The 15655-nt window shown below is 46.8% G+C and overlaps 1 long non-coding RNA gene across 1 annotated transcript; it reads right to left on the reverse strand.

Moving 5' to 3' along the window:
- Nucleotides 1–9114: 9114 nt before the first annotated feature.
- Nucleotides 9115–14468, reverse strand: LOC116460208 (uncharacterized). Its single transcript, XR_004245749.1, has 3 exons — nt 14070–14468; nt 12924–13170; nt 9115–12182 (listed from the first exon to the last, which is right to left on the reverse strand). It is a non-coding gene; the product is annotated as an uncharacterized LOC116460208 (long non-coding RNA).
- Between the last annotated feature and the right edge of the window lie 1187 nt (nt 14469–15655).

The following is a 15655-nucleotide window of genomic DNA, read 5'->3' on the forward strand; positions in this document are numbered from 1 at the left end:
CCCTGCAGAGTGCCCAGCTGCCCCAACTCTCTAGGTGATCTTTCCCTTTCCAGCTCTCCTGTGGCTGGGTGTGGCTGAGCTGACACAGCATCTGGGTTTTTTTCCAGACTGCACCCTTGGTGAAGTTCCAGTCTGGCTTATGGTGACGCTATTTCCTTTAGGGCCTGTCATCACTTGTGGCTTTGCCTCTCAGCCCTCCAGTGGGTGGCATGCTGCCTTTGGTGCCAAGCAGTCACTCATTTGGAGAAGCCCAAGGCAAGATGGCATGCACTGGCATTCCCACATTAGCCACACTGGGCGGTAGGTGCTTTGGAGTGCGGTGTCTCAGTGGGTTCCACCCAAGCTCCATCAGCTCACAGCAGCTGCCTGGAGAGCTGACTCACACCCATCCTCCACATCCTCCTTGATCAGAAGGACCCGGACTAGCTTTTTTTTTTTTTTTTGCTTTAAGGAAATGCCTTTGAATTTCAAAGGTGCCAGCCTCCTGACCACGTGGAAGAAAGTCAATCCCCTCTGCAGCTGGTCTTCCTGCTGCTCTCCTTGCCTGGTAAATTTGGAACTAGGGCTTTTGGGACAGCCTAGTCATAACACGGCCAACCACTCATTCTTGTGATTGGACTGTGGGATCGGGTCACAGTGTGATTAAATGGACGTAGGAATTGGAGTACAGCAGATACTCAACAAGAGGAGAGGCCAGGTAACCAAATCTATGCACCTCCTAGAATATTTGGATCTGGCATTTACTGAGCAGGTTTAAGAGCCTAACTCCTTTCTGTTAGAATAATAGGATGTTTCAGAGTTAAAGTCACACCCTCTGGGGTAATCTTTGTCACAAAGGTTGTTGAATAATAGGCCAATTTTTCAAGTTATTCTATGCAACCTCAACCTTGAACTTAAAGGGAAGCTAGAGATTAAAACTCCTTTGCAAAGATTATGACAATGAGAAAATCTAGTGTGGCCAACTCCATCTTGCTTCTAGCCTCACAGGCTGTTGGTCTTCATTCGTTCATGGGTGTAGGCCAAGCTAAACACGAACGGAATTTAGCTTATAGTTTATCTTTGAAGTAAGAATGATAATAGTCCTTCCCGAAAACTAACCTTCTCCTTGCTCAGGGACAAAACCACCTTTGAAAAACTAATAAAAGGCTAAAAGATTATGGTTATGGGAGGGGCCTGAACTCTGCTAGAATGTAGGTACAGTTAAACAATAACCAGCCATTGTTCCCTAGCTTGCTTTTCTATAATTCCTCACTGCTCAGGAATTATGTGGTCAGAGATTACAAGATATGTGACTTCCCCAATTGCTCCTATAGATAACATCACTATTGTATAACCTAAGATTGGCCTTTGGAGATGGTTTTCAGACTTTTGCAGTCTGGCGACTTACTTCACCTGGACTCATGACTCATGACTCAACCAGTCCTGTGGCCTCCACCAAGACGCTGAACTCAGGACAGGAGGACCATTTTCCATACTCCTGTGAATTCATCCCCAACCAATTAGCAGCACCCATTCCCTAGCCCCGTGCCTAACAAACTATTCATAAAATCCATAGCCTCTGAGTTCTGAGGGAGGCCGATTTGAGTTGTAACATCTCCTGTCTTCCTGCTCGGCTAGCCCTGCAATTATTAACCCTTTCTCTACTGCAATACCACTGTCTCAGTGAATTGGTTTTATCAGTGCAGCAGGCAAAAAGAACACATCAGGTGATGCCACTAGAAACTGGCACTAAGCTTGATTTGCATTCTTAAATTTTGTTTCCTGCTTAATAGGTTATAAGGATCATTCCAAGTCATTCCCAGGATGGGTGTATTGATGCCACTTTTAAGCCAGTGGGCAGCTGTGATAGAGGAGCAGAGTCAGTAGACCTGGAAGTTCGCCACTAATGAGGCTTGGCTGCTAGGAAGATTGTAGTGGCTCTGCACTTGAGCTTGCCCATCTCTAACATGGCAGTGACAAGGCTTCCTTCTCAGGGAGGTGACCTCAGGCCTAGCATGGCCCACTGGACCCTACCCTCCTTGAGAACAGGGGTCTCCCTTGTTCTTTGTTGCATCCTCAATGCTGGGCATGATAAGGACTTGATAAAGATTTGTCCAATGGATCCTTTCGGGTTTGCCAGCCTTCCTTGTCTACACCACAGCCAAGGTCTCGTATCTACAGGATCTGTTTTGAGATTTGCATTTGGATCATTCCAATCTATCCCACATCTCCACCTATTGTGGGAATAGCTCTATTTCCAAAGACCAATCTACTTTTCCATGAAGCCACACCCATGCAGTACATAAGTCCGAAGCAGAAATGAAAAGGGGAAGAAAGTTGAAATACTAAAAGTGGGAGGAGAGAGGGAGAGTGTGGGAGCAAGGCCGGGAACCACCCCTAAAGAGATTGGAATACATGTGCAGCTTTAGTTCATGGCCTGCCAAATACCGCGTGCTGCGCCTCTGAATGGAAAATGGGGTAGAACAATGAGCTGGAATTAACATCGCCTTTGAAAAGCAACTGCTGACAGCAGGCGTTCTGCATGTGCCAAGTATTGCCTTTAGACCAGAGAAGCCTTTTCTGGCCCACATGAGCCCTGTGACAGCCTGCAGAAGGCAACACACCCTAGATGGCTGTGACCTCTAGCCCTCTGTGCCCTGAACATTTCTGTAGAAAATGTGTGTATTTAAAAAGGCCATGTATGTTTCTAGAAGGAAGGTGAAAACAAGACAGGTATTTGAGGAATTATATATCAATTGGGTACACATTTTGTGGCCTGGTTTAGCAAAGATGTATCTACAGGTCTCAATCAAATTGCTCAGATAGAGGAATGACAAATTTCTGATTTGGTATTATTTAGGAGTCAAGCCATGCCATTGCTGAGATTGTGGTACTTAAGGGAAAAGTGCACTTTTACATATTCTTGACATGTTCTTGATTTTGGTTAATGGTATTATTCTCCAGTTTTGAGCCAGAAAAATCTGGAGCTACCCATAACTCCGGGCTGTCAGTCACTTGCCACTGTCATCCACTTGGTCCCCTAACCCTGTCTGCTTCCTTCCCAGTCACGTTACACCTCTGTATCTTCATTGCTGCCTCACTGGTGTTGATGATTGAACTGACTGCTCCTGTCTTCTAGAATTTTCTTGGTTCAGTTTCTTAAGGATGGCAGAGCAGACTTTATTCAAGGGGAGCCATGGCGATAGGGTATGGGGACCACAGCAACGGGGTCTTGCAGTGGGGGAGAGAGATCGGATTCCACTTCAACTCCAGTGAGGACAAGTGGGGATTTGTAACCAGAGAGCTGAGTGGGGTGGGGGGCGGAAAATGACTAAGAGGAAACATCAAGGATGAGGGGTTTCTGGCTAAACTGACTTGATCAGTTACTGCAAAAGGCAGGCCAGGGTGATAAGGCACTGAGGGTAGTCAGGCACCAAAGAGGGGATTTTTGCTGAACTGAGCAGAATTCTTGCTCAGACTGGATTCTACGAGGACAGAGAAGGAAGCCCAAGGTCAGGCCCCATCAAGCAGAGGACTCAGAGGAGTCTAAATAAAGTTTTGGTCAAAGGAAGAGGGTCTGTTAAGTTCAACCACTGATTCTGCCAGATTTGGCTTTCTTTCAGAAAGTCCAATTAAACCACTTCCATTTCACAACCTCCATTGTATGCTACTTTACACAGGGAAAAACTGGGGAGTAACGTGTTTAACCAGCCAGACAAGGCAGAGTGCAGTGGCGGAGCCCATGCTGGGGTACGTGCCTCAGCAGCTGGCCTGGGTACTGCTTTGAGCCTCAGTGATGAGTCACTTTATTCATTCATTTATATGGCAAATTTTATGAAGCGCCTGTCATGTGCAGGCAGTGTTCTAGGCACTGGAGATGCGTCCTGGTCCTCCTGCAACTTGTTTTGCTGTGAACCAGCCTCTATGAGAATCGGGCACATAGGCAGAGGTATCCAGGGTCAGGGGCCTTCTAGGACAGGCTGATCACAGAGCAAAGGCAAGAAGGTCGCTGAGGTCAGCCCATGTGGTGTCAAGAGTGGAGGCAGAGAAAGACCCCAGCTGCAGAAACACAGGCACCTCCTTGCTTGTTGAGGTTTGTTTTAGGAGCTGTCAGGGAAGAAGGGAGAGAAATGGGGCACTAAAAAAACTAAAAGTGTTTCCAGAAACCTCTCATGTCTGGGCTCCCACTGTGGATAGCCTGCCAGATGGCTGTGTCTGCCTCAGAGCTGCGAAACCCACCAGTGTCAGGGTTGGATCAAAGGCACTTTATGGCAACCAGTCAAAGAATCAACCAGAACAGCTTGGCATGTAGGCAATCAGCCCAGGCCTGACCAGCCATGCCCCTCATGAAGAGGCCACATTGCCATTAGATATCCAAATTATAAGTGACTTCCAGATGCAACCCCAGTGAGCGTGCTCTTCTGACTGTCCTCTGTTGCCACCTTTGGGGCTCTGCTTCCAGCTCTTTCAGCTCTGTGTGGAGACTGGCAGCCCCCAGTATGCTCTCGGGCCTGGAGAGAGTCTACACAGCTCCACACTCGGGCTCCCTTGTTCATCCCAGCAGCGGCGAGCTTGGCAAAGCCAGGAAGTCTGGGATGAGGCCCAGGAGTGTCTCCCTCAGCCTGCGCGCAGCAGCTGATAGGAAACCACAGCTGCCAGACAGCAGTGGCTGCAGAATGCTGTGAGGGGCACCCTGCTCATAGCCGTGGCTCCTGGGACAGGACGGAGCATGAGCCTCCAGCAGAGGTGGGTGGGGGTGAAGGTGAGGAGGCAATAATGCTTGCCCCTGATGCGCAGGGACGCAGGTGCCAGGCTGTGCTGGGGAGCTGTTCTAGAAGCCTAGCCTGGGCTGGAAGGGCCCTGCCTGTGGGGATCAGAGGAGCTGCGCAGGCAGGACTTTCTCCTGGGGAAGCACAAGTCAGAGGCGGTGGATGGGTGTCTTAAATAGGTCCTTCTGAATGCAGACACTGAGGCAAGACTTCAAGCACAAGTCATTTATTTAGGAGGTTAGGCCAGGAAGCATGGATGGGGGAAGGGAGACAGATCAGGGAGGGAAGCAAGGGGGCTTATTAAGCCATTTGCCGCAGTGGGCACCTGGAGCTTGATCCCACAGGGAGCTCCCGGAGACACTTTAGAACATGCCTTGGATTTAATCCATCTACGGGACGGGACGAGGAAGCTGGGCATTATCCAGCGGCTCCCTGCTCGTGATTGCTTGAGGCGGGCTTTCTGGGCAGTGACCTGGCACTCTGGATTCCCTGCAGGTGGACCTAGAAGATTCCCCAAACCAGGCAAAAAGCAGAATGCCAGGGTTGGCAGTGAGCAGCCTCAGACATCGAGGGAAGTGTGGAGGGGATATGGGCTGAGTGCCAAGGCATCTTTATTAGGGAGGCTTGGCAAATAAGAGAACCTAAACATGGTGCCGCTGGGAGGTCAGGCCGGAGAGGGAGCCCAAAGAAGGTGCAGTGGCGGGCAGAGCATGGAGGAATTCCTGGAATTGGGAGATGACAGTTGCCTCCCGTTTTAATGGAGCGCCTGAGCCTCTGCTGTGGAGGGGAGAAGATACCACCTGCCAAGGTGATTTGCTGGTCACTCTGGTCTCAAGGGGAAGCAGGACTATTTTCAGGTGGGCCATGCCTTTCCTCCTGACCCCTTCCTAAGCACTTTTAGGAGTATCTGGAGTATGGAATAGGCCCTTTTACTCACAGAGCTGTGAATGACTTTTAATTAACAGGAAATGCTGTGGCACATAGCACATATAGCAGACATTGAGTCTGTCTCTAATTAGAGACATTTTGAGGTTCTGAACAGCTCAAGTCTGCAATTCTCATTCTCCTTGCATGCAGCCACTGGTGATAGAGGGAAGGGCCAGCACTGCTCCTGAGTCCTGGGCTCCTGGCTAAGGGTCTTCCTCCTCTTCCTCCTCCTTCACTTCCTCCTCTTACTCCTCGTCCTCCTGTTTCTCTTTTTCTTGCTCTTCCTCCTCCTTGCCCTCCTCCTCCTCTTTCTCCTCCTCTTCTTTCCCTTCTCCTCCTGCTCATCTTTTTTTCAAACTGGTTGCCACCTCTAAAATTATAATTTGCTAAACAACAAAAAAAACCCTTAAATATAAAAAAATAAAGTGGTGGGAGGATGTGGTTTATTTTGGTCTGCCTTAGGTTCTGGGTGCATGAGCCAGTGCTTATTTTCAGATCTGTCTATTCCTCTTTCTGTGTCTTGTGATCTCACTTAACTCATCTTGCTAGAGTCAACAGATCTCTCTGTGCACAGGAAGCCAGACTATCAAGGCAGCAAAGAGTTTTAAGGCAGCTAAGTGAACAGTTTTGGTTTTTTAAGTGGAAAATTCTTTAAACATGATGCTACATTTTACTTTTGGTAGGTGACTGAAAAAATCCATGAGATGGGAAATTCCATACCTGGTATTTCCTGAGGCCTGCCTAGCAATGGATCTGACCATTTCTTTCCACCTGTGAGCTGTCTTCCCGCCCTGAGCTGCCATCATCTCCATTGCTGTGATCACTGTCATAGCCTCCCTCCACCACTTTGCCTCCCTGCAGTCTGTTGTCAACATAGCAGCCTGGGTGACCTGTGAGAACATGCAAGGTCAACTTTCTGCTCTGCTCGGAATTCCCCCGTGGTTTCATGGATTGCAGAGGCTGCTCAGTGGGCTGTCCCACCCCATCTCTCTGGCCTCCCTCCTACTCTTCCCCGCTCTCACTCACTTACTCACTCCCACCTCTCCTGCTGACCAGTCCCTTTGCAACATGCCTCAGGACCTTTGCACTTGCTGTCTCTCTCTCTCTCTCTAGAATGTTCTTCTCTTGTTCTCTAGGTGGCTTATTCCCTCAGGTTCTTGTTGACTGGCTGCCTTCTCACTGAAGTTTTCTCCAATTTTCCTACTCAAAAGTGGACACTAAACCACCTTTCCTGTTGTCATCTTGCTTTGTTTTCCTCCATAGCCCTGTGTACTATCTAATATACTCTACGTTTTCTTCCTACTCATTTTGTTTACTGTCCATCTCTCAGTGAATGTGGCCTATTGAGAACAGGCATTTTATCTGAGTTTTCACTGCCTTATGTCCAGCACAGAACAGTGCCTGGCACATAGTCAATGTCCGAAAATACTTGTTGAATGAATCCGTGGCAGGCTTCAGGGTGGTAGGACAGGAAAGAGAAACACCTGCTGGGCTTCCCTTAACCCAGGGGTTGCAGTCGGGAAGCCCACAGAGACATTTTCTTTAGCTTGCACAGTGTTTTACAAAGACTCAGGTTAGTCATCAATGCTTAAGAATACCGTGACTACATCTCAAAAAAAAAAAAATAATAATAATATGGTGACTTCACACAACACCCAGAAAACTGGCATAGTTTGAAAATATAGAAAAATCAGAAGTGCCCCTTGCATATGGCAATACTGAGCAGTAGCCACTCGCTAAGCCACTTTGATGGGCACTCTCTCCTGTTTCACTGACTACCCAGCCCCTGGTGGGCAGGTGAGTTCGAAGACGGGGAGGAGGAGATGGAGGGAGAGGTAGGGGGCAAAAGAGGGGGAGGAGGAGAGGGAGAGGAAGGTGGGGGCAGGAACCAGTGCAGCCCCCAGATGCTGCTTTGCCAGCGGGGGGAAAGTGCCCCTTGCATTTAGCTGCCCAGGTTCCCACTGGCAGCTGCTCACAGCGTCCTGGTCCCTCTGATCTTTGAGCTGCAGAGCCCTTTGTCACATCCTGGCTCCCTAGCAACAGCAACCATACAGGCATGTGGTCAAGAATGGATGGGCACAAATGCAGCTTAGGAGAGAAAAGAAAATGTATCTGTTGTTAAAGTGCATACAATTCTCTACACACATGTTAGAAGTTTCAAGCGGCTTTACTACACCAGTGTTGCTAAATCTGGCAATCCTATAGTGTCATTGGCTGAGTATTCCGGAGCACATCTTACACACGCCAACCAGGGTGCTCGCTGAACAAAACTAATTAAAGAAGAAGAAAAAAAGGCAAGGAGACATATTTAAGCTTCAACTTCTGAGTTATTACAATTAACAAGCAATAAGAAAAATGATATTCCTTGTTCCTCATCTTGTATTTGTTACATCCTTTTATTCTAGGCACCTTCCGCACCTCCTGCTTGGTTCTGCCTTTGATGGAGCTTGGGCAGAAGTACTAAGTCAACAGCCTCTGCTAGTAGATTTAGAAATAAGAAAAGAGGCGGGGTGCAGTAGCTCATGCCTGTAATCAGCACTTTGGGAGGCCAAGACAGGTGGATCACTTGAGGTCAGGAGTTTGAGACCAGCCTGGCCAAAATGGTGAAACCCTGCCTCTACTAAAAATACAAAACAAATTAGCTGGGCGTGGTGGCGCATACCTGTAGTCACAGCTACTCGGGAGGCTGAGGCTTAAGAATTGCTTGAACCCAGGAGACAGAGGTTGCAGTGAGCCAAGATCCCACCACTGCACTCCAGCCTGGGTGACAGAGTGAGACTCCATCTCAAAAAACAAAACAAAACAAAAAACCCAAAAAAAAAAAACAAACAAAAAAAGAAATAACAAAAGGCCTGTCAATTAGTTGAATTATTTATAAAATATTTCTTTTGCCTTATATGTCTGCAACATTGAAAAGATATAGATGTAACCTATTAACAGATGCAGGTTGCTATAAAATTAAGTTTCTTTAAAATTTAAAAAGCACACCTCCCTCCCATGTCCCCATCTGTCACGATCAACAGTTCTGATTTAAAACCTACACTTTGAAATATGACTCCTTCGAATTATGAGAACCACGAATTTAGGTAATTGATTTCTTCTCTCAGATTATTCAGTGTATACCCTGGAAATATGATTAATTAGGCTTGCCTGTATAACAACACATACTGATTTGAGAAAAACTAATGCTGTGTTTAGTAACCTGGACCTTCAGTTTGGTTCTGCAAAGAAATTTCTTCACACTGCTTGGTGTATTATCCTTCCCTCAGTAGAAGCTGAAATTGCTTTTGCTAACTAATTGTTGGTTCACTGTTTAATGGCAGGGGAGAGACCTCAGCCAACCAGCAAGCAAGTTTGCTAAGCACCTATAATGTAACCATCACTGTTCCCTGCTGTCTTAGTCTGTTTGTGCTGCTATAACGAATGACCACAACCTGGGTGGAGTAGACAACAAACATTTATTTCTCACAGTTCTGGAGGCTGAGAAGCTAGAGATCAGGGTGCCAGCATGGCTGGGTTTTGGGAAGGGATGGCTTCTGTTGTGTCCTCACTTGGCCTTTCACTGGTGATTGCAGGCAGAGAGGGAGCAAGGGATCTAGTGTTTCATCCTCTTGATAAGGGCACTAATCTCATTATGAAGGCCCCACCCTCATGCCCTCATCTAACCCTAATCACCTCCCAGAGGCCCCACTTCCTAACACCAGCAGAGTGGGGATTAGGGCTTCCACATATGGATTCTGGGGGCTACAAACATTCAGCTCGATGGCACGGGCCACAGAGAAGCAAGGATAATTGAGGACCACGAGGGCCTCTGGGACTCACAGTTCATAGAGAGACAGACAAAGAAGCAAGTACAGTGTTTGGAAAACAAACAAAAACCTACAAAGAGTTCTAGAGGATTGTAGAGGGAATGACACTTTTCATAAGCAAAGATCAAGGGGCTGGAAGGACGTGTGACATTTAGGAAACGGTGCCCAGTCTGACTATAATGGTGGTGGCTGCTGTGCCTTCGGCCCCCTTTGCCTATGCCATTGCACAGTTGCTGCTCCGATTGTGATTGTCACGCCTGGCCTCACTAACCAGTTGTCTTGGGACATAGTTCTGCCTGGCGAATGCAGCCTCTACAACTGGTGCTTTTTCCAAGGTCTTCTTGAGGAGCCAAAACAAGCTCCCCAGAGACAAGAAAAAAGCGTGCACTGAGGACCGCCCGCTCCCTCCTGGCGACATATCAGACTGGTGTCTGAGGAGGGTGCTCTCTCCTGCCACCTGCAGGACACGGGGCCACCCTTGGGATGTGCCCGGTGCAGGAATGCTGGGGCGAAGGGGACTTCACTGGGCAGAGGGAGCCTTTGGGTATGGGAGGGTCTGGGGTAGAGGCGGTGGACCCCATCAGTCATCACAGACTGTGCCCTGGGGATGCTGGCGCCACTCCAGCCGCGTGGTGGGCAGGCATCAGAGATTCATTCTAAAAAGATAAACAAGGCATGGATTTGGGAGTGTGGGAGGCAGGAAGGCTGCGTTCCGAGCCATCAAATGCAATGGCGCCTTCATGTGAAGTTGGGGAGACTGAAGGCAGAAGTGTTCCCTCTGCCTTGCTGAAAACTGGAGCTGCTGGGTGAAGAACAGGGTGATTACCCACGTCTGACTTTCCTGTTTACATCTGGGGTGCCAGGGCCTAACGATCCCTCCCCCTACCCACATTTCTCCAGGAAGCCTTGAAATCCTTTGCCAAGCAGGGCACCAGAGTTCCTGGGCCTCGCCTGCAAATCAGGTCCTCACCAGCATCCTCCCTTCATTGTGGGACCTTCTCATTTCTGCGGCGTTTTCCGTCACACCAAAACCTAAGACTAAGTACCCTTACCATCCTAATGTTCCTAATGATTGTCTATACCTCCTGAAGTTTCCTGTCACCTTCTCTTCAAGTAGCTTTGCCATTAACTGGGTCCCTTTAAGCAGGTTGCTGAATCCCAGTTTTCACCTCTATAGCAAGAAGGACTAGAATCAGATAATTTCTAAGATCCCTACCAGGTAAAGAGGAGAATACCAGCATCCACTCAGACTTTTCCTACACATATTGGCTCCTGTAGAAAGTAAATTGAAAGGAAATGGGAAGGAGAGACAGCACGTATTGAATTTCTCATTAGCCCCACTGCCTGGTTCTCATTAGTGAGCCTTCCGGGTTACAGGCACAAGGGCCAGGACTTATTTTCATGGCTGAATAGCACATGTGAAATGTAGGCGATTTCTAATCCATATTATATGAGCTCCACACTTTGCTATCTTATAAAGTAATGGGCAACGCTCAAGGAAAACCCCATCAGAATGACGGGCTAATCCTTCAGGGGGAAAATATTGCTGTTCTGCATAAGCTTTGGCTCTCTGCTTAATTAATCCCTAAAACTTTCAGGCCTTAATGAGAATAATTAGACTTGACAGTACTGAGCTTAATGCACAACTACAGACAACAAAAACCGTGTTCGGTTTATAAGCTTCCCAGAGCTTGCTGAAAGACAGGCTAATGTTATTTACAGCGGCCCCAGTGAGGGGCCGGACAAAGGTTGGGACTGGAAATGTGCTTGGCTCTCCCTGAGGACAATTTCTCTGAGGAACGGGGTACTATAGCCCCCTTTTGTGGCTTTCCCTCCATAACAAACCGTGGTCTAGACAGGACCTGGCTAGCAATTCCCTTATTACCACCCCGGCCAGACTGCATTTATCATCACCTTGAATGTAATGCTCGCGCAAAACCTCCGGGCTTTTCCCGTTCACATAACGAATCGAGGGAGGCAGAGTTCTTACGGCGCTCCAGCCAGTGTCTGCCCGCTTTTGGAAATACCTCATTTTCCAGAAAAGCATTCATTTGTCAACACAGGGATAATGCTAAAACCTTAAAGACGAATCGACCAGAAGGCAGGGATGGGAGAAGCAGGCAGGGTACAGCCTGGGAGAGACGGCAGCTTTGCCTCGGTGCAGTTTATTTGATTTGTTAGCTTTGTGCCAGCCTCAGTCTTCTCCAAGAAGAGGTTTAAATCTCTTCTTGAAACGGTTTGAGCATACACTCCCCAAACAGAGAGTCCAGAAGTATCCCTCTGGCGCTGCAGGGATGACCAAGTTAATTTTGTCTGTATCCGTGAGAGGCTTTTCAATGAGGGGCCAAACAATTGCACAGGTTCTGGGTGTTGGGTGAAGCCTGTCTCCAAACTTGGGCGAAGCTGTTGGAGCTGGGCATGCAGACTCGGGCAGGAAAACCATCCCACCTGGTGAGATGGCATTAGGAGTCCTTAGGAATAGGGATGGATTTCTGCACATTCCATTGGTGCTGATTATCGCAGGAGATATGAAAGTGGTGATCAAAGCTACCTTAACCATCCTCGAAATTATAACAAAAGTGATAATGTCCATATGGAGAGAGATTCTTCTCAGAAATGAGAAACTGCAGATAAGCAGAATGACTGTCCAGTGCTTCTCAGTTTTGACATAATCTGTGAGTTCTGAGTTCTTGCAGATCTAAGGAGATGAAAGGAAGAGGGTGCAACATTGGGATTCAAAAGCCAACATGTTACCTTTTTAAAAACAGAAATCAATACACACACATGCCTGTGTACACACACACACACACACACAAAGCAATGTGAGGACAGGAACTTTGACCCTGGAAATGGCACTAGGCTAGAGAGCTTTGTTTTTAATTTTCAATCAAGGATCTAAAACAGACTTCAAAGGGCATTTAAGCTGACAGTTTTATTTGCTCCTTGAGGAAGAGGAAAGATGAATAAGCGTAAAGACAGATCATTCGCAAAATAATTGCAGCCCTGACATATCTAAATGAGTCTGTAAAAGAAAATACTGTGGCAATTGATCTTATTAATTAGAGATGTACCACGATGGTAATACCCACTTATCCACAGATTGCCTGCAGCTACAAAAATAAAATAAAATAAAATAAAATTAACCACTTTCTCCTGGAGAACACAATTTCTTTCCCTCCCTGCCATAGAAAGTCAGCTGGGAAAAAAATCCCTGGTGATCTCCTCTTCTCTCCGCAGTGGGTAACAGCCCTTAGAGGGCAGTGTGGATGGGTTTCCTTTCTGCCCATGGAGCGTTGGGTTTATACTGGATTGCACGATGCCTCGCATGGTACAGTGGCTTGTCGCAATTGATTGAACATGTAATCTGACAAACAAACAAACAAAAATGGGCTACAAAAAAAGAGAGAGCTGACTTTTTAAGCCTGTACGTGTCATTTACCTGTGACGAACAGCAGTAAGTGCCATGGCAGGCCCGACTCTCTCCATTGCTCATTCTGTCTCTGCTCTTTCCATTATCTTATTTCTGTGAACAATTGCTTAGCATACGGAATACACTCGAACAGAATAGCCCAGCGATAAAACGCTGAGTGACGATTGGGTGGCAGCCACCTCTGAGTGCGGTCCAGCCGTGTGCCATTGGAGGCAAATCTACAGGTTGCTGGATTTGAAACTGACATAAACACTCACTGTATTATTGCAGAAGAGAGAGAGAATGGGAGAGAGAAAGGAAGAGGAAGAGGACAAGAAGAGGAAAGAGAGGAGGAAGGGAAGAGGTGGGTAAATAATAAATTGTTTAGCAGTGGAAGAATCATCTAGTGCTACTCCAGTAATTTCAAGGGTTGTGTGTGTGTGTGTGTGTGTGTGTGTGTGTGTGTGTGTGTGTGTGTGTATTTTGGGCACTTGTGGGCAGGGGAGATCAAAGTGGGAGTACAGGCACAACTGTGTTTATAAGGCAAGTGGGAACTAAAACCCAGCCTTTGGTGTCTCACCAAGATGGACACAGTGGCAGGGCCCTGTATCTGCCCCTCAAGGGGGAGGTTTTTACTAACTTGCACTAAGGCCTAGTGGGGCCAGAGGGTGAAGAGTGGTGTGATTTGAAAACAAAGCAGGGCAACAGGTTTGATATTAAAAATGATCCATGTCACCCTTGATCTTCCAACTTGTCTGGAATAGAAAAACTCATGGCCAGCAGACTCCAAGCACATATCGATATTACCCACACAAAGTTAAAAAAAAAAAAAAAAAGACATGAAGTAGTGAGGTGTAGTGGTGGTGTGCAGCTGTAGTCCCAGTGACTCAGGAGGCTGAGGCAAAAGGATGGCAAGTTTGAGGCTGCTGGGAGCTATGATCGTCCCACTGTACTCCAACGTGGGCAGCAGAGCAAGATTCTGTCTCAAAAAATAAAAAAAGAAGGACATGATTCTTTCAGAAGCAAAATACATTTTAATATCACTGTGACTGTGCCTTGACTTTCCTGGAGTAATAAGATTAAATTTACTATGAAATTTCAAATTAACTTTAAAGGAGGACTTGACAGCTTTTGCAGGATGTAGGGACGCCCAAGCCCATCTCACCTTCCTCTTACCTCCTGGAAGCAGCATCTTTATTGAGATGTGAAGAGCAAATATGGCTCATTGGTTCTTGGTGTCACCTGCTACAGGGACTCACCAGTTCTGACCTCCAAATTAACCAGGGTGAACGCAGATGCAGGAGATGCTGTGTGAATGCTGGGGAAGGCCATGGAAAAACACAGGCCTGAGTAGCCGACAGGCCCCAGTCAGGGAAAGAAAAAGAATGCTCCCAACAGATCAAAGCCCACAGTCTCTTAAAATGGAAATGAACATTTAAAAAAGGCCTTTCTCAAGGGAGAAATATGCAGTAAATCAGAGCTTTTGAAAGACAACTGGGGCCTGTGCCGGTTTTTGAATAACCCGTCGTTTAATAAATGTTCTATTTTTGACCCTTTAGGGAAATATACAACTCCATCTGAAACTTATGAGCCAAAATAATTTAACTTTTTTTCCATCACATTTTTATAGGTTTTGTGATGGAGACAAATGATCTGGAAGCTTGCTTTTTAAGGCTTTATGATGAGGCGAGGTCATTTAACGAGAGAGAAATGGTTTTCTCTGCACACCAGCTCTGACTTGGTGAGTGTTTGGCTAGTTAGTCCCAGCATCTGAAGTCTCAGGATCCACAAAGAGGAAGCTGTGCGTGGAGTTTTGAGGAATTGTTCTTGGTTTCCTTTGTAAGGGCTTCATGAAAAGCATGTAAACATCTCTTCTAACGTGTGTGTGTGTGCATGCGTGTACATAGAACATTTGAAACTGTACATCAGTGACTGTGCCTTGACTATATGAAACTATATGTCATGCATCCTCTGTACTGGTGAAAAGGAAGTACTTAATGTATGTTGGAATTAAGTTGTTGGAGGTTTTCCACATCTTTTCTGATCCCTAGGATCCTAGGCACACAGTTTGTCCACAGTATATTCTCGTTGTCTTGTTGCGTTGTTTTATAAAATCTTACCTATCTTCAACTGCCTTTGGACTGACACATACTGGACCTAAGAGATCAGCTTCCTGTCCACCAGAGCCTTGAATTGTTAAAAATGTTACAGGCTCATTTTACCTCTGATGAGTGGGTGCAGCAAAATCCCGGGAGCAGATGTCCCACATTTACTCACATTGCTCCGTCACATCCCTTTCTGCTGGGTCCTGAGAGCAGCCTTCTCCCTGGCACCCAGCTGGGATTCCCACTAACCCGACTCAGGTTCAAGGGCTGAGGGAATTGAGGATCTGAGGGATGGCTCAAAGACCACATGGAGTTTGATTTTGCATGTTTTCTTTGAGTGCCAGCCAGCAAAGACCGTGGCCTCACATAATTTTTCTGCCGGGTGTGGAATAGTGCCATAGAAAGATGATTCATGAGAAGAAATTGTCAAGTTTCTGCCTGGAACTGAATGGAAAAAACTTGGTTGAAAAAAATCCCAGACATGCACACAGAAGATACATAGGACCAAATTTATATCTTTAGCTTTGGGAATCTACATTCATTATTTCTCTCACTTGACTTGAAAATGGGTAAAAATCTGGCCACAGTGCTCTTGTTGGGTTATAAATAAGATTTTTGTTTTTATATTAGCGTCTGGCCCATAATAGTCGCTGATAT

Source organism: Hylobates moloch, unplaced genomic scaffold, assembly GCF_009828535.3.
Source record: "Hylobates moloch isolate HMO894 unplaced genomic scaffold, HMol_V3 SCAFFOLD_20, whole genome shotgun sequence".
Classification (NCBI taxonomy): domain Eukaryota; kingdom Metazoa; phylum Chordata; class Mammalia; order Primates; family Hylobatidae; genus Hylobates; species Hylobates moloch.